Genomic DNA, 9,782 nt, shown 5'->3' on the forward strand with positions numbered 1-9,782 from the left:
TCTCTCATCTTTTGTGCATTATTGTCTCCTTCCATATCTTTTCAATATTGGCTAAAAAATTCATACCTCTGCAAGAACATACAAGCTTGCTATGGAAAACTACTTTTACACTAAATCCAGCCTAAACTCATTTTACCTGCCACATTTTCTCCGTCTCAAAATACCAGAACTTGAGGTCATCCAATGAAGTGGATAGGCAGGATGTTCAGGACGGACAAAAGGAAAGACTGCTTTACACTAAGAATGATTAAAATATGGAATTTGCTGCCACAGGATGTAGTGAATGTCAAAGGAATAGACAACTTTGAAAGGGGATTAGGGAGATTCATGGAGGATAAGTCTATCAATGGCTACATGGTGACCATATTCAGAGGCACTCAACCTCTGAAGCCCAGAGACAGGAGGCAACACCAGGGGAAGGCCTCGTCCTCTACCCTGTTGTTGGCCATCCAGAGGAATTGATTGGCCACTGTGTGAGACAGGATACTGGACTAGAAGGACCATTGATCTGATCCAACAGGGCTGCTTATGTTTCCAGTAGATGGAAAAAACGGGGGATCTTATGGGATCTATGGTGTCTGCGCTGGTTCTGATTGGTGCTATGAAGCTCCAATAGAGGGATTTTTGTATTCCTGCCTCTGAGCATGCCCAGGGACTCCACCAGGCATGCTCAGGGGGGCGGGGCACCAAGATCCTGCCAGGTCTCTTCTGACTGCCATGCGTTCAGGACATGTTTCCTCAGCTCTCTGGTTGGTGGATTGCTTCTCATTTTTCCTAGCTCCTTTCCTTGCTTCTCCTTTGTCATCTTTGTTTTTTCATCTACGTCTCCCCCCCCCCACCCCAGGCCTATGTGGTGCTTCTTTAAACAGTGCTCTAAGTGTGGCAGCAAACTTGCCCCTTTGGATGGACACTTTGTGCCTCCTCTGCCTAGGTGACGCGCACTGCACCAACTCCTGCATTCACTGCCTCAAATTTGACAACCCCCCCAAAAAACAAGCTGCTCGGCTTAAGACTTCAGTGCTTGTTTCAGCGTTAGCACCTCCAACTATGAATTCTAGTTCAGCAGCAGATGGTGCTGCCCCCTAAACATTGATGGCGTTGACACCATCTAAGCCACCATTGGGTACAGCTACACTCAACACTGGCACTTCAGGTTCAAAGTCAGCATCAACTCCAAAGTCATCTACGTCTTCTCCTAAGAAGCATAAAAAGGACAAGGATCATAAGACAACCAAAGAACACAGATCACATTTCTCTAAACACAAGCCATCATCGACCCCATCAGACGTGTAATTGGCACGCATGAGACAAATGATTGACGCCACTCTACCGGACCTGACGCCACAGATCCCTCCCAAAGCAGATACTGGCATCTCCGCGTTGCGTGGACTTACCAGTTCGAGCTCCATTGACAAAGCAACCTGTTCCAATACTCAACTCCAATGCTGATTGCATTTACCTGACACAACAGTCTCAAGACTCCTTGGCCAGCATAGTCAGCTCTCCTTGGGCCCAACCGTCAGACACAGTTGGCAGCCTTCCCCTCCACTGCCACTGAGAGACCTAGGTGAGCCTCACTGCAATCTTTACCCACGAGACTGATTGAAATAAGAGAGATACTATCCCTGGCAACATCCACCTGGTCTCCCTACTTGGGACCAATGACAGCTCGGCTACCTCTACGGTCACTATCAACCTCCAGTGCTTTGGTTACTTGCTCGAGGCCCTATAGATTGGGACCAGAACTCCTCCTCCAGATTACCTGGTGCCAGTTGGGAAGAGTTACCCCTCAAGCACAAACAGAACACAAACTTGTGCCATCGACTCCAACATTGCTGACTTCGGCACTGAGACCTAGATTAGGATCCTCTGACCTGGAAGAGTCCCGCAGCTCCATCAGCTCCAACTCAGATCACGATGATTTCAAGCAAGCATCCACTGATCCATCTCTACCTGCCCTGGTTGCAGAAGAGGCACCAGTATCGCCCCCAGAGGACCTGAGGTCATACCAAGACTTGGTCAAATGAATGGCTACAGCCCTAAAGCTTTCCATCCAACAGCCTCAACCTGAGGTGGACAAACTAGTCTTTGATATTGTCCAAAAGGATGCCTCGACTGTGGTTGCTCTACCATTGACCAGGGTAATCCTTCAAATGATCCCTGGGGACAAACCAGCATCCATGGCGGTATCTTCCAAGAGGTTGGACCACTTGTACAAAATACAAGAGAAGGATGTAGGGTTTCTTTTCTCACACCCTAAACCCAATTTGATGGTAGTCACATCATCTAAAGGCAAATATTCATCATTCTTTCTGCCTGACAAGGATGGTAAGAAGATGGGCTCCTTTGGCAGGTGTTTTTATTCCCTGGCTGCACTGGAAATAAAGAATGCTAACCAGGCCCATAGCCAGAAAATTTGGGGTGGGGGTCCCAGGGGATAAAAGTTTTGGTGGGGTGGCCACTGTTGCTCTCTCATGCTTTCCCTCCCTCCCTCTTCCTCGGGTCCTGTTACTGGCTGCATGAATTAGGAGCATATTGGAGGCCCTCCAATGAAGGGGCCTTACAAAGGGAGGGGTTAAATAGAGTGGCCTTCCCCCCAGGCCCCACTGTAGCTACAGGCCTGATGCTAACTATCTTGCCTGCTTGGGTAGATACTGTTGCACACACCATCTGTGCCGAGTTGAGTCCCTCCAGCCCAAATTAAGAGTCTCAACAGCCAGAGTTCCAAGTGAGTTGATCCAGAGATTCCTTTATTACCACTAGTGGCAGGAGGAAAGACCCATATCTCTCTATACCACCATCTTTCCTGTGTCTTTCCTCAAACTCATCTTTACGAAACAGCATATTTATAGAATTTCTGATAACAAAGCAGATCTCGTTGATTGGTTACAAATCCTCACTCTTAGCCTTTTGTGGCGTCTCATTGGCTTGAAGAAATCCGTCTCTACCAGGGTGAGGTAACTCCTTAGGGAGTTTTTGTTCTCTACTCGCAATCTCCCGTCTTCCTGGCATCCAGCATCCTCCCGGTGTCTGGTTTGTTCCAGAGATTGAGTCAGTAAGTACAATCTCTACTGCGTGGGCAAGATGGCTCCTTTCAGACCAGGAGGTCCTTCCTTGAGGCAGGGAGAACACTCCCCTTATCAAAGGATGCTAACAGACCTCTGATAGCGTTCTCTCGCCAGGGAAATGTGTTTTCTTTCATATTTTATGCTTAGCAAGGACTCTTAATAGAGGCCTACTGTCCATTGTTCCAGACCACTTCAGGCCTGGGATAGAGAGAGAGAAAGCACTATGTACTTTTAAAGCAAGCCCTGCAAATATAATACTTTGAAGGAGCAGTTCAAATGCAACGGTAATGCAAGGTAGGTTAGAGCAAATGAGTTCTGTGATCTGGATTAGTGCAATTCTATTTGGCACTCTGTCCATGCTCTAATGCAAATCTGAATCTGCGTTCTACAATACCAGTTCATATTGTTTGACCAGCCTACTCTTCTACTACAGTCCCTCCCTGAAGACCAACAATGTACCATCCTTAAAGTCCAAAAAGAAGGCCTGCTAGTGGCAAACCAGCAAGTTAATTCTGCCAAGCATAATGTGGACATTATGCATTATGCTGTCCGCAGACACTCTTGGCTACAGTCAACCAGCTTCATGCAGGATACCAAGGTAGCTATAGAAGACTTGCCATTTGATGGGGTTGGACTACTTCATGCCACTATGGATGTCTCTCTCCAAGAAATGGACAAGACCATAAAGGCATCAACTCTTTTTTTATTTCAAACACTTTTATTAGTAACATATGGTAATAAATTTCAATTTCTTACATCATTAATAATTACTTTTTTAAATCTATCCCATATATTACTTTCTACCCATCCCTCCCCCCGTTACTTGACCCCTGCTGGTGTTATATACTTAAAATCTTAATATTAAAGGTACCCTTAATTAATAAGAACCAAAATTAATATCCTCCTCCCTCTTGTACTTAGTCATTATCAAAAATTGTCCAATGTCCTTTTATTTTCCACTCTTTTTCTACGTATCTTCTGAACTTTTTCCACTCCATCTTGAATACTTCTAAATCATAGTCTCTTAAGGTTCTTGTTAACTTGTCCATTTCACTCCATGTCATAACTTTTACAATCCAATTCCATTTCTCTGGTATTTTTTCTTGCTTCCACAATGGCGCATACAGTGTCCTAGCTGCTGAGAGCAAGTACCAGATTAAAGTTCTATCTTCTTTTGGAAATTTTTCGATTTGTAATCCCAACAGAAAAGTCTCTGCAACTTTGTTAAATTCGTATCCCAATATCTTAGAAATTTCTTGTTGAGTCATCTACAAATACTTTTTTGCTCTTTCACAAGTCCACCACATATGGTAGAAAGAACCTTCATGATTTTTACATTTCCAACATCTATCTGGCATCTTATTGTTCATCTTTAAGGCATCAAGAACTCTTAGTGTCTCATCTTCATCCAGATCAAGAAGTTCTCATGTTCTTGTGCATGTTGCTCTAAGAGCAGGTCTTCGCCAGAACATTCATGGTGTAATAGACAACAGGGCCAGAGCTCCAAACTATACCCTTCCAAACAAAAGTTTTCCAGCAACCAAAGTTAACCCTCCACTAAAACCATGGGATCATCAAAGCAGAACCTTTGACTTTCCTCCAGTCAGTATACCACCACCAGTCATATTATACCACTCACCCTGGACTACTCGCCTGTCTCCTTTCCTCCATTCCTGGGAGATCATAACATCAGACACGTGGGTGCTTTCCATCTTTTTCCAAGAGTTTGCAATGAAATGTGAGGAAATACCATCAACTCCAAGAGAGGTCGTCACCTCACCATCCCAGGTTCTCCAAGACAAAGTTCAATCCCTCCTCCTGAAAGGGGCCATCGAACCAGTTCCCATCCCAGCCAGGGGTCTTGGATTCTATTCACGCTATTTCACAGTCCTCAAGAAGGATGGTGGACTTTGCCCCATCATGGAGCTCCAGGCATTGAACAAACACATAGTTTACAAAAGGTTCAGAATGACGACCCTCTTTCAGATCCTCCCGCTTTTGAACCAGGGAGCATGATGACCACCATAAACCTAGAAGACACATCCTTTCACCTAACCCTTCATCCTCACCACAGGAATATTTATGGTTTGCTGTGGGCAGGGCTGCTTTGTGGGGCAAGAATGAGTGGTAAAAGTTCAGGAGCCCCGAAAAACTTTGTAGCTCCGCCCTGCAGGTGGGGGCCGGGGCCTGTACTATTGCCCTGGTCTTGTCGGCTGTTGGGTAAATTCCCTTGGCGTCCACCGCAAACCCCAGGCACCCCAAGCAAGCATTTCTCCCGCTTTACCTTCACCTCATTCTGGAAACAGCGGAGCACCTCTTGAAGGTGGCGGCAGAACTCGTCAGCATCGGGTGCTGCTATCAAAATGTCATCGAAAAGGGTTGTACTCCAAAAATCCCTATAAGGAGAGAGTCAATTAAGCTTTGGAAAATTCCTGGAGCCACGCTGACCCCAAATGGTAGCCACTGCACCTTGAAAGCACCCCGGTGCGTAACAATGGTCTGAGCCTCAGTCATTTGCTCATCCACCGGACGTTGTTGGTATGCTTGGGCCAAATCCAACTTCCTGAAAATCTTGGAACCGGCCAGGGAGGCGAGGACATGGCTGACCACTGGGACGGGGTATGGGTGGTCCTGTAGTGCTTTATTAATTGTGCATTTGTAGTCTGCACAGATGTGCATGTCCCTGTTTGACTTGACTGGGGTGACTATGGGGGTTTCCCAAGTAGCGTGGGAGACGGGCTCTAGCGCCCCCTGGGCCACGAGGCAGTCCAGTTCGGCTTCAATTTTTGGCTTAAGTGCATACAGAACCCACCAAACCTTCAGCCTTAAGGGCCTAACCGTGGGGTCCAGCTGCAACATGATAGGTGGGCCCTTGTATGTTCCCAGAGCCCCATCGAATACTTCTGGGAACTCCCGGCACACTTGGTCGCAATTGTGGGCCTGTATGTGGTCCACCCCGACTATTTGTATGCCCAGAGGTCTAAACCAGGTCAGCCTCAGTAATGTGGTGAGCTGGCGCTTGACCATGAGTATGTCCAGTGCACCCTTAAAGTTCTTGAACTCTACCCTCACAGTGGCCCATCCCAAAATCCATACGGGGTTTTTCTGGAAGTCTCGCAGCATGAAATCAGCAGACTGCAACTGGGGCCGGCCTTGGGGGCAGAGTTTTCTTAGGGACTCCCCCAAGATTATGGAGATGGAGGATCCCGAGACTAGCTCCATTAGGCAGGGAGCACCCTCAATTTGGACCGACACCTTGACCTTATCAAGGATGGCTACGGGCAAATTCATTACCTGGATGACGACCAGGGAGTGCTAGAGCTGGTATTCTACGCTGCATGGGAGACCCCCACAGTCACTCCAGTGAAGCCAAATGGGGACGTGCACATATGTGCAGACTATAAATTCACAATAAAGTGCTCCAGGACAACCCATACCCCGTCCCAGTGGGCAGCCATGTCCTTGCATCCTTAGCCGGCTCTAAGGTTTTTGGGAAGCTGGACCTGGCCCAAGCATACCAGCAGCTCCCAGTGGACGCCGAGACAGCTTAGGCTCAAACAATAGTGACGCACAGGGGAGCTTTCAGGGTGCGGTGATTACAATTTGGGGTTAGTGTGGCTCTGGGAATCTTTCAGGGCATAATGGACTCTCTCCTCAAAGGGATTCCTGGAGTACAACCCTTTTTCAATTACATTTTGATCGCTGCCCTAGACACCGAGGAGTTCAGCTACCGTCTGCAAGAGGTACTCCGCCACGGGACTTAAGGTGAAGCAGAAATGCTCTCTTGGGGTGCCAAGGGTGGAGTTCTTGGGGTTCGCAGTGGATGCCACAGGAATACACCCGATGACCAACAATACCACGGCGATAGTCCACGCCCCGGCCCCCACGTGCAAGGCAGAGTTACAAAGTTTCTTGGGGCTCTTGAACTTTTATTGTTCCTTCTTGCCCCACAAAGCTGCCCTCGCAGAACACGTACATAGGCTCCTTGATAAACACGCCCCTTGGGTCTGGAGAAAAAAGCCGGCCGCCGCTTTTCAGGCGGTCAAGGACATCCTGATTTCCAATGCTGTGCTCCACCATTTTGATGAGTCCCTTCCAGTGATTCTGGCCTGCGACGCTTCCCTGTATGGGGTGGGTGCCATCCTGGGGCACCAACTTCCGGACGGGAGGGAAGTCCCTGTGGTCTATTATTCTAGGACCCTGACCCCCACAGAACGAAACTATGCCCAAATAGACAAGGAGGCATTGGCAATCATGGAGGGCGTGTACAAATTCAACGACTACCTGTATGGCAGGTGTTTCACGATTACCACAGACCACAAGCCGCTGCTGGGCCTCCTCGCCCCGGACCGCCAGACACCGCAAATCCTGTCACAGCACATCCTGAGGTGGAACCAGTTCCTCAACTCGTATGCGTATAAGCTAGTCCACCGCCCCGGCAAAGCAATCGGACACGCAGATGCCCTCAGGTGCCTTCCGCTGCCCTCGATGGACCCCGACCCAGCTCCTGCCCACCACGTGATGCTACTGGAGACTTTACCAGAGAGGCCCCTCCACGCTGCTGAGGTAGCTCGGGCCACAGGCAGAGACCGCATCCTCGCATGAGTTTTGGACTGGGTGGGAAGGGGGTGGCCCGTGGGCAAACGACGCTGATTTCAGGGCATTTGCATCCCGCCGGGAAGAACTGTCCATACACAAGGGGTGCATTCTCTGGGGTAGTAGGGTGGTGGTTCTCCCCCCCCCCCCCCACTTCAGAAGCAAGTGCTCAAAGCCTTGCACGAGATGCACCCGGGGATAGTGCGTATGAAGGCCCTGGCACACAGTTATGTATGGTGGCCGGGGATGGACAAAGAGATAGAGGGGTGGGTTAGAAGGTGCCAATCCTGCCAAGAGTCCCGGCCAGATCTGCCCAGCGCCCCCATCCACCACTGGGAGTCCAATCGTGTGCTGTGGTCCTGGCTACACCTAGACTTCGCGGGGCCATACCAGGGCCAAATATTCTTTATCCTGGTGGACGCCTACACAAAGTGGTTGGAGGTGATTCCCATAGCTTCAACCTCCACCGTGACTGCGGTCAGAGCCCTACGGAGGGTCTTTTGCACCCACGGGATCCCTGAGACCTTAGTCATGGGCAATGGGACTGCTTTTATCTCCCGAGACTTCCAAGAGTTCCTGAACAGGTACCTCATCCAGTACATGCGGTCCGCTTCCTTCCATCCAGCCACCAACAGCCAAACAGAGCGTATGGTGCGCACCACAAAGGAGGCCCTGGGTTGCATAGTAGAACAGGATTGGAACCACTGCCTGGCAGCCTTCCTATTTGGGAACCAAATCACCCCCAACCCAGTCACCGGTTTAAGCCCTGCAGAGCTGCTCATGGGGAGGAAGTTAACCACTAGGCTAGATAGGTTGCATCCAGACCGGGCCCCGGACCTCCACAGCTCCCCTAAGACAAGAGAAACTGCTGGGGGATTCTTTCCAGGGGATCTGGTCTACACGAAGAACTTTGCAAGCCGGCCGGAGTGGTTACCAGCCCGGGTGCTGCGGGTCACCGCGTCCCACTGTTATGAGGTCTCGTCAGAGGGGGGCCAGATCCTTAGGAGGCACATAGATCAGCTGCACCATTGCACCTTGCCGGAAGAACAGGCAGAGACTGGGAGAGCGGGGTAATAGACGTAATGCCACCAGAAGCCACCCAGCCAGTGCAGGCCTTGCCGGCTCTGCGGGCAGAGGAGCCCAGCAGTGGCTGGAGCGACCCCTCCCCAGTGGGGGTGCAAGGAGAGGCTCTGGAGCGGCTGCAGGCATCGGACAGCACTCTTCTGGCTTCGCCCCACAACGAGGAACCAGCACCCCTGCAGCCACAGCAGCCGCTCCAGTTCCCCAGATAAAACAGAGGTCGAGCAGGAAACGAAGGGCACTGGCTTACTTGAAAGACTGTTTCTTGAACTAGGGGGGGAGGAGTGTTGCGTCTTGCAATTCTGTCCCTGAATGCACAACACAGCGCGCGTGCACGTGCGCAAAGGTGACTACTGGGAGACTGCAGGTCGCCGGACATAAGAACAAAAATACACTCCGCCTATGAAGATCTGTGGCGGGAAGTTTTACTGGCCAGGATTAGACCTGGCAAGGTAAAAGGGTTGTTCCGGGATATGAATATAATCGGGGAGCCAGCCCCGCCATGTTCTCTTTGTGATGTACTTGCCAATAAAGCACGTTGCCTTCTACAAGTCTAGTAACTCAGTCCCATGCTCTTTAACTTGTTCATAAATGATTTAGAGTTGGGAGTGGGCAGTGAAGTGGCCAGATTTGCGGATGACACTAAATTGTTCAGGGTGGTGAGAACCAGAGAGGATTGTGAGGAACTCCAAAGGGATCTGTTGAGGCTGGGTGAGTGGGCGTCAACGTGGCAGATGAGGTTCAGTGTGGCCAAGTGCAAAGTAATGCACATTGGGGCCAAGAATTCCAGCTACAAATACAAGTTGAAGGGTTGTGAACTGGCAGAGACTGACGAAGAGAGAGATCTTGGGGTCGTGGTAGATAACTCACTGAAAATGTCAAGACAGTGTGCGATTGTAATAAAAAAGGCCAGCACCATGCTGGGAATTATTAGGAAGGGAATTGAAAACAAATCAGCCAGTATCATAATGCCCCTGTATAAATCGATGGTGCGGTCTCATTTGGAGTACTGTGTGCAGTTCTGGTCGCCGCACCTCA

The sequence above is a fragment of the Heteronotia binoei genome, chromosome 8 (genome assembly GCF_032191835.1).
Source record: "Heteronotia binoei isolate CCM8104 ecotype False Entrance Well chromosome 8, APGP_CSIRO_Hbin_v1, whole genome shotgun sequence".
Taxonomy (NCBI): Eukaryota; Metazoa; Chordata; class Lepidosauria; order Squamata; family Gekkonidae; genus Heteronotia; species Heteronotia binoei.